The sequence below is a fragment of the Sphaerodactylus townsendi genome, linkage group LG08, assembly GCF_021028975.2.
Source record: "Sphaerodactylus townsendi isolate TG3544 linkage group LG08, MPM_Stown_v2.3, whole genome shotgun sequence".
Taxonomy (NCBI): Eukaryota; Metazoa; Chordata; class Lepidosauria; order Squamata; family Sphaerodactylidae; genus Sphaerodactylus; species Sphaerodactylus townsendi.
In genome coordinates, this window is record NC_059432.1 from 106,188,726 (window position 1) to 106,212,786 (window position 24,061).

Below are 24,061 nucleotides of genomic sequence, written 5' to 3' on the forward strand. Positions count from 1 at the left end.
GGCTGGGCTAGCTCAGGCTAGCTGTGGTATATGATGGAAGATGGAGAAGCCTTTGCCCTGGTTGAGGATCAAAGGCACAGAAAATGGGGAGGTTGAGTCCAAGCCAGTGGAGAGAGTAGGTTTCTTGTTTTTCCCCCCAGCTATCAGCAGGGGTGTTGTGAGCCACCAGACAATGATTCTTTCAAGGGCTCCCCCACACCACTGAGACTCAATTCAAAGCATCTATTGAAAATGAATTTGACGTGTGTAGGCCATGGCTCAGTGTTGGAGCATATGGCTGGCATGCAGAAGATCCTAGGTTCAACTCCTGGCCTCTCCAGTTATGGATCAAGTTGTAGGAAATGTGAAAGACCAGAACTGGATGCTCTAGAGACTCATTACCATACTGTTTTTGATGGGCCAGAGATCTAAGGCAGCTTTTGTGTTTGTTTCTCCTGTGTAGCTCTGTATGGTTCAAGATAATCTGAAATTCCAGAATGTTCTGGCTACCACCACCACCACCACCACCACCACCACCTCCTCCTCCTCCTCCTCCTCCTCCTCCTGGCTACCACCACCACCACCACCACCACCACCTCCTCCTCCTCCTCCTGCTGCTGCTGCTGCGGCTGCTGCTGCTGCTGCTGCTGTTCTGGCTACCACCACCTCCTCCTCCTCCTCCTCCTCCTCCTCCTCCTCCAGAGTCCACCCTCCACAGCAGCGTTTTTCTCCAGGGGAACTGAACCAGCTTTCTCAGTTGGACAAGCCCACCCTGGCTTCACTGCTGCTGCCCTCTCAGTTGTCCAGGCTCCTCACTGTCTCCCAGCTTCCTCCTAAGATTCACAGTTTGTCATTGCAGAGATCTAACAATGCAACAGAGGTCTGCGAAGGGTTCCTCCATTAGATGATCCAGAGTGGCAGATTACTGTCCATAAAGGACACAGGCCACTTAGTAACCTGGGACCTTCTAGAGTTGCCAACCTCCAGATGCGGACTAGAGTTCTCCAGGAACTACAGCTGATGTCCAGATGGCAAAGATCAGTTCCCCGGGTTGAAAAGGCAGCGTTGGTGGGTGGACTCTACAGCATTACATTGCTGCCGAACTCCCTCCTCCCAATTCTGCCCTCCCCAGACCCCACATGCAAATCTAGTTTTTCCTCACAGCCAAGACAGGAGGAGAACAACACGGTCCCCCATCTCCCCTCCTTATTATGTTTCAGTGCTTTCCAAAGTGTACTCTAAGGAACGACACGCCAGGTCTCACAAAGGGTTGACCTCAAGTTTCAGACCTTTGTACCATTTTTTTTTGTTTTCTAAAAAGGCTCAAAGCAGTTGAGACAGACCAGATACAAGTCTGACAGATGTCTGAGTAGTTCAATGTCAAACTGAGCAGAATGTAGGATCGGCTTATTGTTTGACTGCTGAGCACATTTGATGCCAAATTCGCAGCACTGGCCGTCCTGAACCTCCAGTTGGGGCAGCGAATCCTACCCTGAGCTCTTATTGCCTTCTCCTCCTCCAAGTGGTGGTGGGTAGAGGGGTGGAATCAGTGGCACAATAATCATGATGTCACTTCCGGGTTTCCCCCCATGGCTGTAGCTTTAGGAATTGCCAGAAACGTTATGGTTTTGCAATAGAGTTTTGGCGATTCCTAGAGCTACCACTGTCATGTCCAGGCTTCCCCCAGAAGTGACATCATCATGCCTGCGATTATGCCCCCACTTGTGTCCTGCCTCCAATGCCACATAATTACAGCTCTGCTAACATGTGACCCAACACTCTATTGGACTGATCCCAACTGGATGAAACTTTAATGCCTCTCTTCTCCCAGAGTAGCCAACTCTTCACAAAAATGCTGCTTCTAGGCGATAAGAGACAATAGTCCATTCCGCACAGCACATGAAGGACGTCTGTGGGACATCTTTAAAAGAGGCGCCTGCCTCTTTTCACTGTGCACACCCAAATTAAGATGTCCAGAGGATGTCTTAAAAAGAGGCGGCTTCTGGGTGCTTTCCAGACAGCAAAGAAGTCAAAGGGGGAAAGAGTGTTTCCAGCTGGACTATTTACTCTCTGGTCAGCTTTCTGCCAGCTGATAATGGGCCAGGCTGGTGAGGCAGGGCCAGGCCTGGCAAGATGGGGTGGGGCAAGGGAAGAAGAATTCGGGGGGAGATTTTTCGCACCCACCAGTGCGCGCCTGGTGCACGGCACCTCCTGTCCCCTTACAGCTACGCCTCTGCCTGTGAATGTCCTATTCTTGTTTTGGTTGAAAGTAAAATAAGTCTGCTTGGGTCTAGCCATCTCCAGCAGCTGCTCTGGGTTTTCTGTCAGTCTCTTCCCCTTCCCCCTCCTCTTTGTGGTAGAGCCGGGAAGAAGATTCCTGATGCTCTTGCCATTTTTGTGTAAGATTCCTGTGTGTTGCTGAGACCTTGAAAGACTGGAATGGTCCGCATGGGCTTTTGAAAGGCATGGCGTTCCTCTTTCAATCTCCTGCTGGCCCTTGGCCACCCAAGTCGAGGATCTTAAAAATAAAACCTGGGGAAAGAGGCAGAGTTGTCGTAGACATACAGACATATATCACTGCACTCATAAGCAAAGATGTGTATATGTGCAATAGTATTGATCCTCGGGCTGTGTTTCAGATTGCTTCCTTGTGGCCGGGACTTGCCCCACCATAAAAGGCCAACTGTGATTCCTTGTAATACATTAAAATAGTGATAATTATGTGTGAGAGGCATGTGAGTTACTTGGCTTTTCATGGAGCCTATGAAGAAGTCTATCATTCGGTTAATTTGTGAGAATCTTCTCCTGATCTCTCTCCAAACTAGCCTGGTCTTCTTGGAAGCTAAGCAAGGTTGGTTGTGATGAGTATTTGGCTGGGGGACTACCAAGGAAATGCAAGAGAGCTATTCAGAGGCAGGCAATGGCAAACCACCTCTGTTCACCACCTCTGTCTTGAAAATCCTATTGGGTCTCTGTAAGCTGGCTGCAACCCGACAGCATGTCCCACCATCAATTTCTGCTCTCACTATGTGGATTCCTTGCAATTGAGGGGCCTCTTTGGAAAGGGTACACAGTTGCATCCAGAAACGCTCTACAATGTACTTGTTTGGCTGATCAAATGACAGGTTTTTTGCTTTGGTACGAGGCCTATCCACTCAGTGAGCCAGAGCTCGGCAGTTGTAAAGCTTTGGAGTGCTTAAAATTATAGTGCTTTGGCGGAAAGTTTCTATGAGATACTTTGGGGAAAAAAATCACTTTATGTACGCACAGATTTTCAGCTTCCAAATGAGCAGATACGTTTTTACTAAATGGTTCAGAAACACACACACGCTTCCAAAAGCATGTAAGGTCCATTTAAACCCACATAACAGCTGAAAGAATTATCAGATATATTGTCGAAGGCTTTCACGGCAGGAATCACTGGGGTGCTGGGTGGTTTCCGGGCTGTATGGCCGTGTTCTAGCAGCATTCTCTCCTGACGTTTCGCCTGCATCTGTGGCTGGCATCTTCAGAGGAGCAGCAGTGGCGTAGGAGGTTAAGAGCTCGTGTATCTAATCTGGAGGAAGCGGGTTTGATTCCCAGCTCTGCCGCCTGAGCTGTGGAGGCTTATCTGGGGAGTTCAGATTAGCCTGTGCATTCCCACACATGCCAGCTGGGTGACCTTGGGCTAGTCACAGCTTCTCGGAGCTCTCTCAGCCCCACCCACCTCACAGGGTGTTTGTTGTGAGGGGGGAAGGGCAAGGAGATTTTAAGCCCCTTTGAGTCTCCTGCAAGAGAGAAAGGGGGGATATAAATCCAAACTCTTCTTCTTCTTCTTAAAGGGGCAGGGCATTTGTGCCCCAGACCAGTTGGTAACCTCGGAGCCAAACGTATGTATGTCAGATGGTTTATTTATCCATTTAAGATAACAATTGCCCTGACCTTTATGGCCCGGGCTAGCCCTGTCTTGTCAGACCTTGGAAGCTAAGCTGGGTCAGTCCTGGTTACGACTTGGGTGGGAGACCATTAAGGATTACTATGTTATTATGCAGAACCAGGTATTGCCAAACCACCTCTGTTTGTCTCTTGTATTGAAAACCCTAAATGTAAGAATAATGCACTTTCAATCCACTTTCACAATGGTTCGCAAGTGGATTTTGCTCTTCCGCACAGTAAAATCCAGCTGCAAAGTGCATTGAAAGTGGATTGAAAGTGAATTATTCTGCATGTGTGGAAGAGGCCATTGACTGGTTTTCTTTATACCTCAAAACAGATCCAACCCTCATTGTCTGGTTTGGCCAGCGCCCATGTCTTTATAGCCAACAAGGGAAAGATTTAAGACAGCCAATTATAGATTGTAAAGTGCAGGAAGGTTATTGGGGGGTGGAGGAGAGATTTCCCACCACAAGAGACAACCTGGCACTTCTAAAGCGAGCCAAAACCTTTCCTCACGCTGCATCCCCGTGCAGGTATTCAGAGATTTGCCACCTCTGTAGAGATTCCTTTAATACTCCATGGCTAGAACCACTGATAAATTCCCTGGCAGCAAATTGAGCAAAGATACATTGAACAAATTGCTCTCGCTTAAAGGAATATTTGCTTTCGTCTGTCCTGAATGAAATGAAAAATGCTTTCTTGATTACTCCTTCAGGCAGCAAAAGGGAACGCAGGCAAGTTTAGGCAGAGATTTCTCCTGACCTGCCTGGAGATGTAACCAAAGTAGTCCAAACCTGGATCTATTTTGGCAGCCGGGTAAGAACCTGAGAGCGCCTCGGTCTGGCTTTTGACAGCTAGGATTAAGCTAACACTGCAAAACACCTTTCTGGATGAAGATTGTCTAACCTCCGCAGGCTGCACATTTCCTCGCTGACTGGCTCTTGCAATTCGGACGTTCTATTTCCTTTACTTTCAAAAGCACTTTTTACATGCAAAAGAACCTCTCTCCTTTTTTATTTCTCATGCCCTGTGTGGACACTATTCAAGTGACCCGGAAGCAGAGGAAAGATCATGTATATGTCACAGTTAACGTGCGTTTTGCATAACAGGATAGACCCCATGGAAACATAAGGACATTTTCTTATGGAAAACCCCCATCATCTATAAAGAAGAAGAAGAGGAGGAGGAGGAGGAGGAGGAGGAGGAGGAGGAGTTTGGATTTATAGCCCCCCTTTCTCTCCTGCAGGAGACTCAAAGGGGCTTACAATTTCCTTGCCCTTCCCCCCTCACAACAAACACCCTGTGAGGTAGGTGGGGCTGAGAGAGCTCCGAGAAGCTGTGACTAGCCCAAGGTCACCCAGCTGGCGTGTGTGGGAGTGTACAAGCTAATCTGAATTCCCCAGATAAGCCTCTACAGCTCAGGCGGCAGAGCGGAGAATCAAATCCGGTTCCTCCAGATTAGATACACGAGCTCTTAACCTCCTACGCCACTTAGAACAGGGGTGTCCAACTCTGGCACTTCAGATGTTCATGGACTACAATTCCCATCAGCCCCTGCCAGTGTTGTAGCGCCAATGGGGTGGGGCTGTAGAAGTCCATTGTGAAATGGAGCAAGAGAGAGAGAGAAGCCCCTTCCGCACATGCAAAATAATGCCCTTTCAATCCACTTTCACAATTGTTTGCAAGTGGATTTTGCTCTTCCGCACAGTAAAATCCAGCTGCAAAGTGTAAGGAATTCCATAGAAGCAGAAATAAAAGGCTCTTTGGTGAAAAAAGACCGTTTATTCAGACATCTTAGAAACTCAGAATTGCGCGGTGTAGAATGACACTTCCGCCAGAAGCACAGGTTATAACTCTATCATCCCATCCCCTCCCGGCTTCCCATGGGGAGCGGAGACCTCATCTCCTCGCAGAGATAAAGTCTCCGCCAGTTGAAGCTTCAGCCCATCGCCGGGCTGTGGAATGCACTCAAGGTTACTTTACCATCAACACCATTGAAACCTTTACACTCTGCCTCCCTTAAAGAAGACCCTCCCCAGGTTTATCTTGGAAAAGTGGCGGTGGAAAGCAGAAATAAGGGTGGGAAGTCAATATTACCGGAATAAACCCATTGATTATACCCAGAGAATATCCACCCAAGAGACTAAATATTTACTGGCGTTTGCGATTAAAAGCGAGAGTCAGGATAGGCGTCAATTTAAAGTAGTGCTTGTGGCCATCAATAATAGTCCGGTGGGGTCTCTCGGTCGTGCCAGGCATCGGGCGGGAGCCTCCTTGAGCAAACTGGAATGGAAGACGGGATAGATGTTACTAAGAAGTTAGGCAAATCCAATCGAGACATTGACATCATTAATCACTTTGAAAGTAATCCTGAAAAAGGTCCCACCGAATCTTTGCCGGTTTGAAAAATTTATGCCGTCTCTGAGATTTTTTGGTGAACAAATACACCCAAAAGCCCTGCGCAGAGGAAATCCGGCCGGTGCTTATCCGCTGCAGCTTTTGGGAGTCCCTTAGCCTGTTGTAAAGGCGGTCTGGACCGATTTCCACCCTCGGCTGGGGATGAAATCCATTGTTGAAACTCTGGAGGATCAAAGCTGTCGCGGGTGAGACTGCGGCTGCTTGGCCGGAAGGAAGCGACCAGACACAATTCAGGGTTTTTCTTTGTACTGCTATGAACGCATTGTTATAGGCGTGCCTCATAAGCGGAATGAGCTTCGCACCAATTGTCTTGGTGGTAGTTGGTGTAACAAGCGTAAATACTGCTCTAGAGGTTCTCGTTAGTTCTCTGCGATGCGTCACTTTGAGAGGCGTGGTAAGAGGCGGCGACCGCCCGGGCGGCCCCAACAACCCAAAACGCCTTCAGAACTTTGAAATGAATTGGGGCGGTCGGAACCTACCACCTGCGGAATGTAGGCGGTAAACATGCTGAATGAACAGCGTGCCAACTTAGGAAGGAGGGATGAAGCACATGTGAATAAAATAGGCTTGTTTAGAAAATAAGTCCACCACCACCCACAACACGATGCCATGACTTTTCGGGCAAATCTGTAATAAAAATCCATGAGATGACTTCCCAAGGCGAGGCCACCCGGGCTTTCAACAACCCATGGGGCTTTCCCGAGGAATGGTTTTGGCTTCTGCACAAGCCGAGCAACCTTTAATATAAGCCTCAGTGTCCTTGCGCGTGCGGCGCCACCAAGAACTGGCCAAATGCAGAGTTTTCAAGAAAGCCAAAATGTCCAGCCGGCGGGCATGCATTGGCGAATCCAAGAACCTGCTTGCGGTGCGTACTCCCCCTCCGTAAACCCCATTCTCAAAGCGGTGGGAGTCACTTTCCTCGCTGGAGGCTCTTGCAGCCCCTTCTCCCTCGAGTTCCACCAGGAAAGAGAGCGAGACTAGAAATTAAGGCGGTGAAGGAGGAGTGGGCGTTTGAGATCGGTGACAGCCAGCTGGCAGGAGGGAGAACAGTCGCGTGGAATGTCTCGTAAAGGCAGCTCCACCCCCCCCTCGAACGCGGCCTTGAAGCTGATCCAGCCAGTTTGTGGTTTTCGGAAAAAATGGACTGTAAAGCGAGAAAGAAATGCGGCCCATGAGGAGTTGTTTCTTGAGACATCTTGAGGGGGGGTGGAAAGGCGGTAGGTTTTGTGATCGATAAACCTGAAAGGGTGTTTAGCCCCCTCCAGCCAGTGAAGCCAAGTGGAAGTGCTACTTTGATGGCGCCAGTCTCTTTATCCCCAGTCCAGTTGAGTTCAGCACCAGAATTTCGCCGATAAATAAGCACCACGGAACCAGCCTACCATCTTTATTTTTTCTGGCAGGCCCAAGTGCTGTCCGAGAGGCATCCCGTGAACCACAAGCGGGAGATCTGGGTCAAGGTGCTTTAGGATGGACCGGTGGTAAAAGCAGACTTTAAGAGTTGAAAGGCTGTTTGACACTCTTCAGACCAGAGAAAGGGGCGGGCTTGGCCGGACAGTGGATCTTTACCCGCCAGATGCGTAAAGGAGTCTGTGAGAGGAGAAGTCAGTTCAGCGGGTGGGGTATAAGAATCCACGCGATAAGTAGCAAAACCAAGAAAGATTGGAGGTTGCTGCGGTTGGTGGGGGCGAGCCATTGGAGGACTGCGTCGAATTTTAACAGGATCCATTTTCAAGCCCTCGGTAGAATCCGATAGCAATGTCAATGGAAGGTCTGGTGAAAACAGCATTTGAAGGAAGTTTGGCAAAGAGAGAGAGTTGTCAGAGCGAAAGCGTTTCAATACCTCCCGAACCAATGTTTCATGCTCTTCTATGGTTTGTGAATAAATTAAAGCGTCATCTAAGTGTCTACAACTCCCTTGTACAATAAATCATGGAGAACTTAACCGTTGATAAGGGCCATAAAAGCCCGGGGCCCACTTATACCCGAATGGCATTATCAGAAAGTATTCAAACTGTCCAAACTTTGTGTTAGCATGATCAGAAGTGTTCATAAGCCTTCAGCAGATTCCTGACCCTGTAGTAAGCTTCTCTCAGAGTCCAGTTAGTAAAATCGCCCTTGCCCAGTGCATCTAAAGGTCCTTGATCAAAGGCAAAGGATATTTATTATGGACAGAGACTGCAATTGAGAGACCTCGATAATCTGTGCAAAGCATTAGAACCCATCTTTCTTTTTTTTACAAACAAAAGCGAGAAGCGGCGTGTGTGTGTTTTGGTAGCCAGCCGTATGAACCATGGCCGAGGTTCTTGTCCAAGAGCCGCAGTTTCCTATTCTCCTCATTAAGGACTCACTCACGGTAGATTCTACCTTTGGGCAGTTAAGCCCCTGGTTGTGTATAACGAATTTTGCAGTCGAGTGTCTCTATGGGGTGGCAACTGATCGCATTCTCTGCTCCTGAAAAACTCTGGCTAGATCTTGGTGCGCGATTGGGATGCCAATAGAATCGGGAGCAATCGCTGATGAAGCCAGGGAGGTGTGTGTCAGGAGAGAAGTTGGGTTTTCCCCAATTCATGTGTTCACTGCGAGGGAGGGGTCAGTGAATTCTAAGATCGTTCTTTCAAAGCGGAACTTTTGGTTCATACTTAACAATAACCATAGCATGCCCAAAACTATGGCAGTGTTTGGCCACTGAAGCCAAATAAAACGAATTTTCTCCCAATGGTCGGTATAGCGGAGGAGAACCGGTTGTGTTTTGAACTGGGCGGTCCTTCGTTCCCGAGGAGCTACCGTCCATTTGGGTGAATGGTATGGAAGCTTAGCCAGGAATTTGGTCCAGACCTAGCTCCTCTGCCACCTGGGGCCGCATTAAGCAATGGGGAGCAGCCAGAAGTCCACAAGGGGCGAGGCGCTATAATGCGAGTATGTTTAGCGGGGTTGGCCAGAAGCGCTTGCAGACAGTAATGGGAGCGCTGCCTTCACTCACAGCGTCAGGAAGTCGGACCCATATCCATAGAGGGCTGAAGAAAGGCAAACAGCTGCTTCCCCCTCCTCTGGAGTGCGCCTTCGATGACCTCGCCCAGATGAGCCCGTCAGGGCAGCGGCCCCGACTTGCGTGGTTGGCTTGGCAGGCGGGGATGTAGCGTGGCTGGAAGCGGTTGGTTTTTGTTTCTTGGACAGTTGGCGGCTAGATGACCTGGTCCTCCGCGAGTACAGACACAATCCCAGTCGGCAATCAGAGAGTGGACTTCGGTGGGGGCGGCTGGGCTTTGTCTTGGTGGGCGCCAGTGGCAGGCTTCGAGCGGTATTGAGGCGTGACCTCGGCACGGCGTGTTATTCCAAGCGAGGCATACACCTGGGATCCCAACTGGATCCAATCAGCAATGGTGCGGGGAACCCGAATTAAAAACACCGTTTCACGCAGCTTGCACGTCAACAGCATCCGAGAAGTATTCGCATTTCATGCGTTCAGGCCACTCAGGAGAGTCGAGCAGCCGCCGCACGAAATTCACGGGCAAATTCTGCAATACCTGGGATTCGGTTGCCCTGCTGGATAGTTTATTTTGATGGTGCGGATAGCCTCATTTTCGGCGCCCGGATCTTGCAGAAGCGGCAGCTCTTAAGGCTTGGAGGAATAAGACCGTCTTGCATCAGGACTGAGCCGATGTCCCGTATTTTCGGCGCTCAGACCCGGTATAAATCATCGTAGTCCCTCCCATGTGGGCATCGAGTTGCAAAACAAGTAGGGAAGTTTAAGGCGGTCCCATCAAACGGCCGAGCAGGTATCGGGGGGGGCCTATAAGTAACCCCTTTCCCGAGCTCTTAAGCGCCCGCGGCGTAGCGATTTCTACCGAGTTGAAGCAGAGTTGGGCAGGCAGCGGTTGCACAGGGGCGGAGAATCGGGGGCGGTATCAATGCCGGTGCGCTGGCGTTTGGGTGGCTTAGGACCCAGCAGCGTTGCTCCTCTGGCGCCGGCAGTATTAGTAACAGCATAGACTCCAACTTGGGGCTTCCTGGTCTGCTGCCTCCTCAGTTCCTTCATCCAATGCAGCCAGCTCTCTCTCCTTGTGGGTCAATGCATCCACAGGTGGCATGCAGGAGGCTGCTTTTACCGTTCAATTTAGCCAGTTAGATCCCGTTTAATAGCTGCAGTAAGCTCACTGCGTCGCGCCAAGGCCTGAGCGCTTTGGCGTTGCGCTGTAAATCCAGTCTGGAGTGTTCCAGGACCTTATCATGGACTGACAGATTCTGCGCCTTACTTGCCGTTGGAGCGCATCTTTGTACGCAGTCCAACTTCGAGTTGGACTTCTTTTCGTTTTGCTGCTGTTCGGTCCCTCTGCAGGTTTTCGCGCTCTTGCTGCGCAACTGTGCCCGTTCCTCCTCCCATAGCTGGCGTTCACGGGTCCATGCTTCTTGGGCATCTCGCAGTCGCCCCATGCTTATACCCTCATCCCAGTTCTCTCTCGATGGGAGAGGAGCAGATCCGGCTGGGAGTGCAGGCTTTCTTGGACTCTTCGTGCGTCTGGAAGCGAGAACATCGGAGACACCGTAACCACCGGTGGCTCCCGGGGAACCTCAGGTCGCGCGCCGCTGGCCCGGGATCAGGGGTCCGATTGGAAATGATGCGGATACCACCTCCCAATCAGGTTTAGTCCCGAGTGTCGCTTCCTGGGACGGGCCCCAGTGCTGTGCCACGGTGGTTCTTTGGAGAAAGCGTCACCAAAATACAAGTCAGGAATCGATTCAATGGACTCCTGGGTTTGCGCGCATGAAAGGTGAGTCAGACCCGTCTCCTCCATGACAGGTTGCATCTGAGGTTTTGTAATCCACACCGAAGCGGGTAGAGAATCCGATCCACAGGCGCTCGATCCATAGACAGCGCCCTAAGCGACTCATGTAAGTCCCCATGGTGCGTCGTCACGTCCCTCGTTCCAGCGGAGTAAAAGGAAGACTTCGAGTAGCGCTGATCACGAGGGGCGGGAAAGAGTCACCAAGCGAGACCCGTTCACCCGCCGGCTCCTCCAGATCCAGAAGGAAAGGTGGAAGACCCTCTTTGGGGGCTACCGCACCTTCCGCAGCAACATTCAACCTCTCCATGCCGAGACACCAGAGGTCCACTGCACTAGGAATATAGATGAATTAGGATTCCTGCCACAATGTAAGGAATTCCATAGAAGCAGAAATAAAAGGCTCTTTGGTGAAAAAAGACCGTTTATTCAGACATCTTAGAAAGCTCAGAGGCCTACGCGGTGGCAGGAATGACACTTCCCGCCAGAAGCACAGGTTATAACTCTATCCATCCCATCCCCCTCCCGGCTTCCCATGGGAACGGAGACCTCATCTCCCGCGCAGAGATAAAGTCTCCGCAGTTGAAGCTGGCCCATCGCCCGGGCTGTGGAATGCACTCAAGGTTACTTTACCATCAACACCATTGAAACCTTTACACAAAGTGCATTGAAAGTGGGTTGAAAGTGCATTATTCTGCACGTGCGGAAGGGGTCAGAGAAAGGAGGCTGGGCATCTGGGAATAAGGTGTGGTATGTAGATGGGCTCTATCTCTGAGCCAGAGTTCTCCACACCACTCACAGCCTCTTTGGAGTTGCAGGTGAACTGGAAGACTGAAGCGCCGACATGTCTGTGGATTCATAAGAGAAAGACAAGGCCCAGCAACAATTAACCCGTGTGGTAAGAATTGCAAGGAATTGTATCTGCAAATTATTGGAGATGAAGGAAAACATCAGCCACAGAAGAAGAAGGGGGGAAATTAAAATGCATGAATACACCACAATAGCTAAATTAACTTCTCGCATTAGGACAAAAGAAGGCAGAGATGTAACAGATTTACTGAAAGCTGCCAATTTTTTATTGGAACAATAAAACTCATGTATCAGCAACTGTTAATCATGTTTTTATCTGTGATGAATTAATGACTGTGTACGCGCAGAGATTAAAAGAAAATATTCCTCGTCGTACTTTCATAAACCCCCAAATATACACATAAGCTGCACGCCTGCAGGCATTGCGACCTGCCAAACTGAATGTAGCCCACCACAGATGTGCTTAAACATTTTGCTGCCTGCCTACAGCTGTACTAGCGAGGGGGTCTCAAATTCGCGGAGGATCGCTGTAGCTAGCTGGTGGACTCTGTCTGGCTGGAAAGGTCACAAACCTATTTCAGACCATTGAGTACAAAACTGAGCAAAGCCTCACACGGGAACAGGATCTTGGTGTCAGGTCTTAGGTCAGGAGTCAATAAGAGGACTCTTGCTGTTCAAACAGAAGTCTTTATTGGACCCAGCTAGTACCTGGCGTTTGCAAAGCCAGTTCTGCTGGGCTATGGAAGTACAGGTACATTTATCCCCTCAGAATTCCCGCCATAAAACCGCCTCCCTGTTTCCCATAGAATGTGAGAACAATACAACGGAAAGAAAGATGTTTGGGAATCAAGCATCCCAAGGACAGTGCAGTGATAGCATCAGAGGCGTACCAAGGGTAAATGGCGCCCGGAGACCAATTGTCTCCAGGACGCCCCTCCAAGGGGTGGGACTTCCTGCTCCCCAAGCCCCACCCTCGGCCTCAGTGCTTATAAAAGAAGGTCTCCGAGGCTGGGACTGCAGTCTCTTCTGGCCTGCCCAGAGGGGAGGTCAGAAGAGACTGCAGGTTGTCAGCTGGGAGCCCAGCCGGCAGGGGGGGGAAGGAAGAGAGAGAGGAGTCCAGGGCGGGGTTGAGAGTGCTTGGAGGCAGCAGGAAGTCCTGCTTTCTCATCATTTTTGCATGCCTCAGACGGGGTTGAGGAATCCGAAAACAATGAGACAGCAAGACTTCCTGGTCACGTTGTATGCCTGTTGTATATTTTGTGCCCCCCACATGACCAGAAGAGTGGTGCCTGGGGCCCTAGGCAGATACACCACTGGATAACATTCAGTCACTTGCTGCCTCCCTCCACTCAGGTCATTGGGTTGGCACCAGGGTTGCTTCTAGTTTGGCTATAGTTACAAGCATCAAAGGGAAAATGAAAGCATAGAAAAAAATCCATTAACGTACTAAAGGTGAAGACACTTCCCCCCCTTCCCACAAGCAAGTGTGAGACCTTGACCCTCACCCCAGCTACTGATGTAAGGCTCCATCCTGAAACTTGGTTTGCCAAATTGCAGGTGGGGCCCTGAGATCTCTTGGAATTACAACTGATCTCTGGATGACAAATATCAGAACCTTTGGAGAAAATGGCTGCTTTGGGAGTGCAGTGGCGTAGCACCCAGGGGACAAGGGGGCATCTTGTACTGGGCATGTGACAGTGCAGGGGCGTTCCGGGGCACGGTGGGGGCAGGCGGGGATGCAGGGCACACTCGCTACGGCTCTATGGAAGTGTAATCTATGGTATTATACCCTGACTTCCCCGGCTCCCATCCTCACATCACAAGAAATTCCACAATTTGGAGCTAGCAGCCAAACTAGGATTGCCAATTCTGGGTTGGGAAACATCTAGAGATTTGCCAAGATGGGGAAGACCAGTCAGATTTTTGGGGAGAGTGTGTGTGTGCAATTTCACTGCTTACCCTGGGCACAATTCCTGTAGATACCCTCCTGTGTGAGGGCAGCGTTTGGGGGAGGAGAGCATGCTCAGCACAAATGTGATGCCATACAGTCCACACTGTAAGCTTCCATTTCCTCCCGGAGAATCCATCTCTGCAGCCAGGAGATCTGTTGTAATTACAGGAGAACTCCAGACCATACCTAAAGGCTGGTAATCCTACGCCCATCTGAAATGCCCACCCCCCGGAATGCTGATGTTTGCCCCACAAAGAAGATATAAAGATTTTGATATGGTCCATTTGGAGCCCGCGTGGAGTAGAGTTTAAGAGCAGGTGCACTCTAATCTGGAGAACCGGGTTTGATTCCTGGCTCCTCCTCCTCCTCCTCCTCCTCCTCCTCCTCCTCCTCCTCCTCCTCCTCCTCTTCTTCTTCTTCTTCTTCTTCTTCTTCTTCTTCTTCTTCTTCTTCTTCTTCTTCTTCTTCTTCTTCTTCTTCTTCTTCTTCTTCTTCTTCTTCTTCTTCTTCTTCTTCTTCTTCTTCTTCTTCTTCTTCTTCCATTTATCTGCCTATTTCCACAAGGAAGCGAACAGCGGCACACAAAAGCCATTTCAAATTGAGGAAATGGCATGAGAGGGAAAGCTTAACCTCCCTAGCCTTGCGTAATGTTTTCCATCTGAATCAGACCTGCATGCACCAGATTTTTCAGGTAAAAGTGTCTGGGGTTTCATTCAAGGGACTCCAAGCTTCGTGTCTAAACCACAAGTCTATCCTGTTAATTGGAGTCTCCTGTACATTAATGTGTGGGCCCGCATGAGTTTCCCAATATCGCCAGTCTTGCGGGTCGTCTTGTTTTCGTGTGCCTCTGCTGCTTTTTTGCACTACTTAATAAGTTTTTATTTTGTTGACGTAAAGCTTCCCCCCCCCCCACCTTGACCTGGATGGCCCAGGCTCGACTGATCTCATTGGATCTCAGAAACTATGCAAGGTCAGCCTCTTGTGCTCAGATGGGAGACCACCAAGGAATTCCAGGGTCACTCGGCGTAAGCAAGCAATGGCGACCCACTTCTAGACATCTGTGCCCTTAAAGACCCTGCGAGGTCACCCTAAGTCAACTGTGACTTAAAGAAACTTTCCACGACCAATATAATTTAATTTCCGGCAATGGGCTTGGAGTGCCCTCATTATGGCAGAAAGGCAGCATATTTTAAACACATAAATACTCTCCACTGTAATTGGCAGAGGCTATCCAGTAGTTCACCCTGACCCGAATGGCCTAGATTAACCTGTTCTCATCAGATCTCAGAAGCGAAGCGGAGCCAGACCTGGTTAGCATTTGGATGAGAGACCACCAAGGAATCCCAGGCTCTCTCTGCAGAGGAAGGCATTAGCAAGCCAGTTCTGACCATTTCTTGCCTCGAAAACCCTTCGGGGTTGCCATAAGTTGGCAGTGATTTCACTCACACACACATCCAGTATCTCAGAAAGATATCTTCAGCGAAAGGCTTTTAACTGGAGGTTTCAGGGATTCCGGGAAACTCGTGAATCCTGCCACTGAACTGTGTTTTTCCCCATCAGAGAGATCAGGTCATATCTATCTATCTATCTATCTATCTATCTATCTATCTATCTATCTATCTATCTATCTATCTATCTATCTATCTATCTATCTATCTATCTATCTATCTATCTATCTATCTATCTATCTATCTATCTATCTATCTATCTATCTATCTATCTATCTATCTACCTACCTACCTACCTACCTACCTACCTACCTACCTACCTACCTACCTACCTACCTACCTACCTACCTACCTGCCTGCCTGCCTGCCTGCCTGCCTGCCTGCCTGCCTGCCTGCCTGCCTGCCTGCCTGCCTTCCTTCCTTTCTGCCTGCCTGCCTGCCTTCCTGCCTGCCTGCCTGCCTGCCTGCCTGCCTGCCTGCCTGCCATTTGTTTGTTTGAGCTTTTTATGCAGCGCCCCATCCCCGAGGGGCTCTGGGCGGTGTACAACACAAATCTCAATACAAATAACTATAGTTAAAACCTTTAAAAACAGCAGTAAGATAATAAGAGGTGTCCAAGAACCCTGATTTTAAATCCTCCCCAAGAGGGAGGGAGCGGCGAGTCCCATTAGATAAAAGGACCCCGATGTTAAGAGCTAAAAGGGGGGGGGCACCTTCAGCAGCTGGTCCCTCCAAAGGCCCGGCAGAACAGTTCCATCTTATAGGCCCTGCGGAACTCCCCAAGGTCCCGCAGGGCCCGGAGGGCTGGTGGGAGTGTTCCACCAGGCCGGGGCCAGGACCGTAAAGGCCCTGGCCCGAATGGAGGCCAGCCACATCATTGAGGGGCCAGGGACCACCAATAGATTGGCCTCAGCCGAACGGAGAGGCTGTGTAGGGACATATGGGGTGATGCGGTCTCGAAGATACATTAATACTTAACCATTAATGCTTGCTACATTTCGTGACCCAGGTTTCCTTCAAAAGAGGAATAGGTGAGGTCTCCAGGGGCCTCTTGTTTACGAACTGGCTACACTCAGATCTACTTTGCATCAGAGATGGAGATATGTTGTATCATCTTATTGAGGAATCGTCTCCGTTACGATAGGTCCCGCCTGGCTTTTACGTCTGCTTACGGAAGGCGGCTACCCTTTCGCCTTGACCCCATAATGGAGAAACTGTACTTCTGTCTTCTGCTTCACAAAACTTGGAAGCCAGCGAAATCTGGAAGCGATTTTGCTCGGTGGACGTGGCTATTAATTTAAATCGATTACAGAAATCCGAACTAAGCTGCGTATACATCTTCTGATCATCTCTTTAGGTTTCACTCTCCGTTGTTTATGCTTTCCTTTCTTTGCTTTCCTTCCTTTTAAAAAAATGACTTTCATTTGTTCCTGAAGCGGGGGGGGGGGAATATTATGAGCAGAGACACCGTTCTTCCTTATGTAGTACGAATGGCCGACGCTTCTACCGTTCCACGAGTATCGCCTTTCGGAGCTACTGAGAGCGAGAGACAGATGATGTGAAGTTTCAGGTATAGCCATCAAAGCTTTGAGGTTCAATGAAGTTTGACATCATCTTCCACTGAAATCAACCTGAAGGCAAACGGTTTGGTTTTGATTATCAGCCCCAGGGGTTGCACCTAACTCATATAGGAGCTGCTGCTGCTACTTTACCTGAATTGTAGCAACCACAGATGGTAATTATAACGATAAGTGCTTACAGATTTCCTAACAACAAAGATAATTTGTTTTCTCCATGCCTTGTTAGAAGAGGAATTTTGTTCTGGTAACTGGGTGGCTTGCGAATCAGGCGGTGGCCTTTCACCTCTCGTGTCCCCAACTTGACTGCAGCCCCCGCACACGCGGTGATTAGACACCGATCTGACAAGGAGGGGTCTTGCGAAGGCTTTGAGGTAGGCCGTTGTTTTGTTCTTGGCTCCCACTTTTCCAATTTTGTGGGCAAAACAGACGTGTAACCAAAGACTTCTGTTGGAAATGCCTGAGGAACCCAGACCCTTTTGGCAGGGATGGGACTTTGCTTGAAAGAAGGAAGCCTGCCATCCCTCTCAATTGAAGAAGACAACTCGCACAAATACCCAGAAACGCTGAGGAGAAAGTGGCCCTCCAGTGCTTGTGTCCCCCCTTGTGGTTTGGCTCTATGGATATCCTGAAATGCAAGATATAAATAAAGCTTAAAGCAAGGGATGATGAAGTGCATCCGACAGACCAGGTGCAGACAACTGTAGGACTCAACACAGAAATATATCTATTTATTTACTTTATTTATATCCTATAATTACAACAGATCCCCTGGCTTCATTTTCTTCCTTAAGGCAGGGGATGCTGGCAGGGGATGATGGGAACTGTAATCCGTAACATCTGGAGGACCACGAGTTTGACACCTGTGCTTAAGGGGAACCAAAATGGTCAACAGTGCAATCCACAATGGAAGTGGGGGCAGATTTGCAGTGGCCAGGGATAGCCCCAATATGGTCCTGCCTCCAGTGGGGTTTTAGGCAGTGCAGGATGCAGGGGGGGAGGGGGAAACAAAAATCCATGGGTGCCTGAAAAACCTCAGGCAGCCAATGATCTAGACCAGGGGTAGGGAACCTGTGGCTCTCCAGATGTTCAGGAACTACAATTCCCATCAGCCCCTACCAGCATGGCCAATTGGCCATGCTGGTAGGGGCTGATGGGAATTGTAGTTCCTGAACATCTGGAGAGCCGCAGGTTCCCTACCCCTGATCTAGACCACACCTTTTGGTGTCGTAAGTCAGCTGCACGTGGAGAGAGCACCGCCCGGCTGAAAGCCCATTGGAAGCTGATTAATATTGGGAGCAGCAGTGGCATCGTGGCCAAGAGCAGTGGCTAAGAGCAAGTGCACTCTGATCTGGAGGAACTGGGTTTGATTCCCAGCTCTGCCACTTGAGCTGTGGAGGCTTATCTGGGGAATTCAGATTAGCCTGTGCACTCCCACACACGCCAGCTGGGTGACCTTGGGCCAGTCACAGCTCTACGGAGCTCTCTCAGCCCCACTCACCTCACAGGGTGTTTGTTGTGAGGGGGGAAGGGCAAGGAGATTGTAAGCCCCTTTGAGTCTCCTACAGGAGAGAAAGGGGGGATATAAATCCAAACTCCTCCTCCTCCTCCTCCTCCTCCTCCTCCTCCTCCTCTTCCTCCTCCTCCTCCTCCTCCTCCTCCTCCTCCTCCTCCTCCTCCTCCTCCTCCTCCCCAGGAACACACCCATATGCATCGGCATGTTCTCTTGCACCAGAGGAGTACCAACGCAGTGGAAGGTTCTGGGCTCCAATGCCACCGAGCCACGTGGCGACCTGCTACTTGCATGTTTGTCCCCTCTGTTGGCGTATTTGCCCCTTACATCAGCAGAACAGGAACGCACAATGGTTCAATCCCATGCCGCATCCATGATTCAATTTGCTCCCCACTCTGTGGATTGCACTACCCTAGTATTCTCCATTCCTCCTTTATATCTGCACAACAACCTTGTGAAGTTGGTTAGGCTCAGAGTGTGTGACTAGTCACCCAACTAGCTTCCATGGCAGAATGATGATTTGAACTGGTCTCCCAGATCCTACTCAGACACTGTCATCTACATCTGTCACTTGCTCAGTTTCAGTTAGGGGTGAGCAGGTTGGACTCAGCCTTCGAATTAAAGGTTTATCTTTTGGTTTAAAAGAACAGGGCAGAACATTCTCACCCGGACTCCATGATGTAGTTTCCTGAGGTAAAATTCCTGTGCAGTTCTTCTTCTTGTAAGGCTGAATGAAGAATGGGGCACAAAATATGAGGAAAAAAATCAAGAAAAGGTAGAAGTCAGTTGGAAGACTGAAAAGAGGAACATCTGACATAGGGCGATTCCGCACATGAATAAAATAGGTTCGACCCAGTGCCCTGAGAAGGGTACTGACCTAGGTCGAAGCCATTGTTGTTCCCCACTTCAACCAGCTTGATCCCAGCTTGGAGGGTGGAATCATCCTGTGCCTCTTCGCCGCTCCGTTCCAATTGGCTACTGTTCTACGGCCATGTTCCGTCTATCCCCACACATGTTATAAAAAAAACTGCCACAGGAATGGAGGGACGAAGGTGGCGTTTTTTGATTGGCCAGCTGTACGCATGCCCGAAACACTCAGCTGTGATTGGCTGAATGGGGAACTCCTGGCACCAGAGATTCCGCACTTTACTGGAATCAAGCTGAGTTCGAGTGTAGAAGTTCCCAACTGGAGTCGGAAATTGGACCGTTACACGGGGCGAAGCTGGTACAAAACCACGTTGATCCCAGTGGTTGTGTGGAGAACTTAAGTCGAACGCAGCTCGAACTTAGGTCGATAACGCAAGTGTGGAATCGACCATAATATTGTCGAAGGCTTTCACGGCCAGATTCAATTGGTTGTGGTGGGTTTTCCAGGCTGTGTGGCCGTGGTCTGGTGGATCTTGTTCCTAACGTTTTGCCTGCATCTGTGGCTGGCATCTTCAGAGGTGTATCACAGTGTGTAACAGACTTCCCTCTGTGATACTCATCTGAAGATGCCAGCCACAGATGCAGGCGAAACGTTAGGACCAAGATCCACCATTCCACGGCCACACAGCCTGGAAAACCCACCACAACCATCTGACATAATGGTTAAATAATCAGCAGTCACTTAGTACTGAATTCCTTTGTGTGTTTATTTTCTCCCATGCTTACGGTTATTATTTAGTTGTTCCATGTTTATTGTGTTAATTCGTGTCATAAAGAAATATTTATAGCATCTCCCTCTTTGGAATTTTTTTTCATACAGAGCCATCTGTTGAGAATTCTCAAAGGTTGGATCCAGCATAAATTTCGACTGACAGGCAGAGCTATGGCTACGACTGCCAGTTTCTCGCTCCCATAACAGATCAAACAAGGATATTGACACGCTGGAACGGGTCCAGAGGGGGCAACCAAAATGGTGAAAGGTCTGGAATCCATGCCCTATGAGGAGCGGCTGAGGGAGCTAGGTAGGTTTAGTCTGGAGAAGAGAAGGTTAAGGGGTGACATGATAGCCACGTTTCAATATTTGAAGGGATTTCATGTTGAAGAAAGAGTAAGCTTGTCTTTTGCTGCTCCAGAGACCAGGACAAGGAGTAATGTCTTCAAAGTACAGGCAGCAAGGGGTGTTCAACACGGAAAACACTGCTGCAGAGTATAGTGGAGTCTCTTTCTTTGGAGGTTTTTAAACAGAGGCTATGTTTACATCGTTGTGCATGATGTAAAGAGGCATTTGGTAGTCACCTAGCATTTTGTCCAGGCTTCCACCAATAAAACAATCACAGGAAGGAAGGAAGGAAGGAAGGAAGGAAGGAAGGAAGGAAGGAAGGAAGGAAGGAAGGAAGGAAGGAAGGAAGGAAGGAAGGAAGGAAGGAAGGAAGGAAGGAAGGAAGGAAGGAAGGAAGGAAGGAAGGAAGGAAGGAAGGAAGGACGGAAGGACGGAAGGACGGAAGGACGGAAGGACGGAAGGACGGAAGGACGGAAGGACGGAAGGACGGACAGACCTGACTTTTCCTTTCTGTACCTTCTGAATTGCTTGATGCTATGTATGGCTTGCAGTTCCAGCTTTTTGCTTATAATTTTTTTTAAAGCAACTGTAATTGTGCATCTTGATTTGCAAAGACATTCAAAAGAGGGAAACACATTCTGCTCTTTGACTTCTGCTACCCATTTATTGGGCTCACAACTAGGGCCCTCTCCGCACACACAAGGCGACTCAGGTTTGACTCATGTCTGCGGAAATCGTTACCTGAGCTCGACTCCTCCGTTTCTCTGCACAGCAGCTGACTCTTGTCTCCGGAGCCGAGTTCAGAGGGCGGGATTACCTCCTCGAGTCTTCTGCTCCTCATTCCCAATTGGCTGCCGTTCTATGGTGGGAAACGTGAGTGCGCGCCCCTTTTTTTGTTTACCGACATAGGAGCTACGTAGGAGGATTTTTTAAAAGGTGCACTTCTCGCTGCCGCTACGAGTCTCCCGTTCTGTGCATGGCCGAAAATACTGCACTGTGATTGGCTGGCTGGCAGAGTCGAGGCAAGGGAGATTCCGCACTCCGCCGGCTTCGGCTTGAGTGCAACCCGAGTTCGCCCGAAAGTTCTACCTCCCAGTCGGGCTAAAAAATTTAACACTGAGAGGGGGGTGAGCCGAGACAGACACGAGTCCAACGCTACGGCTGTGCGGAGTTCCCAGGTCGGACCCAAGTCAAACGAAGGTCGAATCCTACAGTGCGGAGGGGCCCTAGCTAACCTCGAACCACCTCACCCCTGAGTTCCGTATCAGAAACCTCTGGCTTTTGGCTAAAGGGCCAGAGGTCACCACAGCAATGCCTTCCCACGTTCTGTCGCCCCGGCATTTCCATCGGTTTGTTTCTGGGCCTGCGGGAACGGCAGGCATTCAAGTGAGCCTCTGTTTGCGTTCTGGGCTTAAAACGTGGTCGTCTGAAGTGCCGCACTTTGCCCGATTAAGAGAGGAAAGCAAGCCGAACAGAGTCCTGCCGGGATGATCTCTTTGCTACTGCAGCGTTTGAAAGTTTTGCACCCTCGGCCAGCAGCTTTCTGCGTCGGCTTTGATTCCAGCTTCTCATCCTTATAATTAAGGCTCTGGGCTGCGGGTGTCATGCAGAGGGATGCAAAAGGCATGCGCTGGAGCTATTTTGAGGCGAGCAGCAGACAGTAGGTTTTTAAGTCAGGGCTTAGAAAGCATGGTTGCCTTCGGTGCGCAGATTTCTTTTTCCTCCTGTCCTGCCAGCTCAAAACGGACTTTTCGGTGTTCCTTTAATAACCTGCGAAACCTGCCTTAGCAGAGGCGCAAGCTGGGTGGGGTGTACAAACTAGGAGCAGTAACTCTTCTTTGATGCCGTCTTCGGCTCTGAAAAATTAGCCGGCATCCGGCGAGTCTCCCTACTAAGCAGAGGCTTCCCTCTGCAGTACCCCAGGTTGCTTTTTCAACCTCTTTGAATGTCAAAGGCTGGATAGAGGAACAAACGCTGTTGAAAAGTATGGGGTGCAGAGGTGGGATCCAGCAGGTTCTCACAGGTTCCCGAGAGTAGGTGACTAATTATTTGTGTGTGCCGAGAGGGGGTTACTAATTGGTGGTTTTGCCACGGGATTTTTGCCTTAGTTACGCCCCTCCTCTCAGCAGTAGCGCGCAGAACTTGAAGCAGTCTAGCAGGAGGCGCACCGGCAGGCGTGGCAGCCTGCGCTTGCGTGCATTTGTTTCCCGCCCAAGGACCAAAGCAGCGACTGTGTCCTTGCCACAGCTCCGCCCAGCAATGCCCCGCCCCCGGAATGCTTGGCCACGCCCCCATCGTGCCCCGCCCAGCCCCATTGGCACTATGCCACTGTTTGAATCCCATCACCATGGGAACCTGTTACTAAAATTTTTGGATTCCACCACTGGAAGAGCAGCAGTGGCGTAGGAGGTTAAGAGCTCGTGTATGTAATCTGGAGGAACCGGGTTTGATTCCCAGCTCTGCTGCCTGAGCTGTGGAGGCTTATCTGGGGAATTCAGATTAGCCTGTACACTCCCACACACGCCAGCTGGGTGACCTTGGGCTAGTCACAGCTTCTCAGAGCTCTCTCAGCCCCACCTACCTCACAGGGTGTTTGTTGTGATGGGGGAAGGGCAAGGAGATTGAAAGGCCCTTTGAGTCTCCTGCAGGAGAGAAAGGGGGATATAAATCCAAACTCTTCTTCTTCTTCTTCTTGATGGGGTGGGGTGGGGATAATGCACAGACTGGAGACTGTTTTCCTTTCGTCCATTCCCATAACCCCATTGCACATACCCCATTCCCCATTCATGCAATTTTTAAAAAAGGGAATGAAGAAGGTTGTTAAAAAAATGCTCCGGTTAGGAAACACTACTTTGCCAATGTGTTGTGGTGTTAGGAGCAAGTGGTTTCTAATCTGGAGAACTGGGTTTGATTCCACACTCCTCCGCATGAGCTGTGGACTCGTATCTGGTGAAGTAGATTAGTTTCCCCACTCCTAAACATGAATCCTACTGGGTGACTTTGGGCTAGTTACAGTTTTCTCAGAACTCTCTCAGCCCCCTCCCCCCATAAAGTGTCTGTTGTGGGGAGGGATAGCTAAGAGGAGCGAGAAATCCTGGGGAAAGTGAAATGCATACTGATTTCTTTCACTTTCCCTGAGAAACTGGGGGGACTTTGCACTTTGCCAGGTTTTGGCGACACGATGAGAATCTGATCTGGGGCGCAGTGAGTTCTGATGAATCTAAAATGAGTGCATTGGAGAATATCAATCCCGAAGGGAATCAACACTTGCTGCAAAATGGACCACATGTGCTTAGCATGGTGTAGTGGTTAAGAGCAGGTGGATTCTAATCTGGAGAACCGGGATTGATTCCCCACTCCTCCACCTGAGTGGCAGAGGCTTATCTGGTGAACCAGATGTGCTGCCACTCTCCTACATTCCTGCTGGGTGACCTTGGGCTAGTCATAGTTCTCTCTGAACTCTCTCAGCCCCACTACCTCACAAGGGGTCTGTTGTGGAAAGAGGAAGGGAAAAAGAGTTTGTAAATCCAAACTCCTCCTCCCTCCTCCTCCTCCTCCTCCTCCTCCTCTTCTTCTTCTTCTTCTTCTTCTTCTTCTTCTTCTTCTTCTTCTTCTTCTTCTTCTTCTTCTTCTTCTTCTTCTTCTTCTTCTTCTTCTTCTTCTTCTTCTTCTTCTTCTTCTT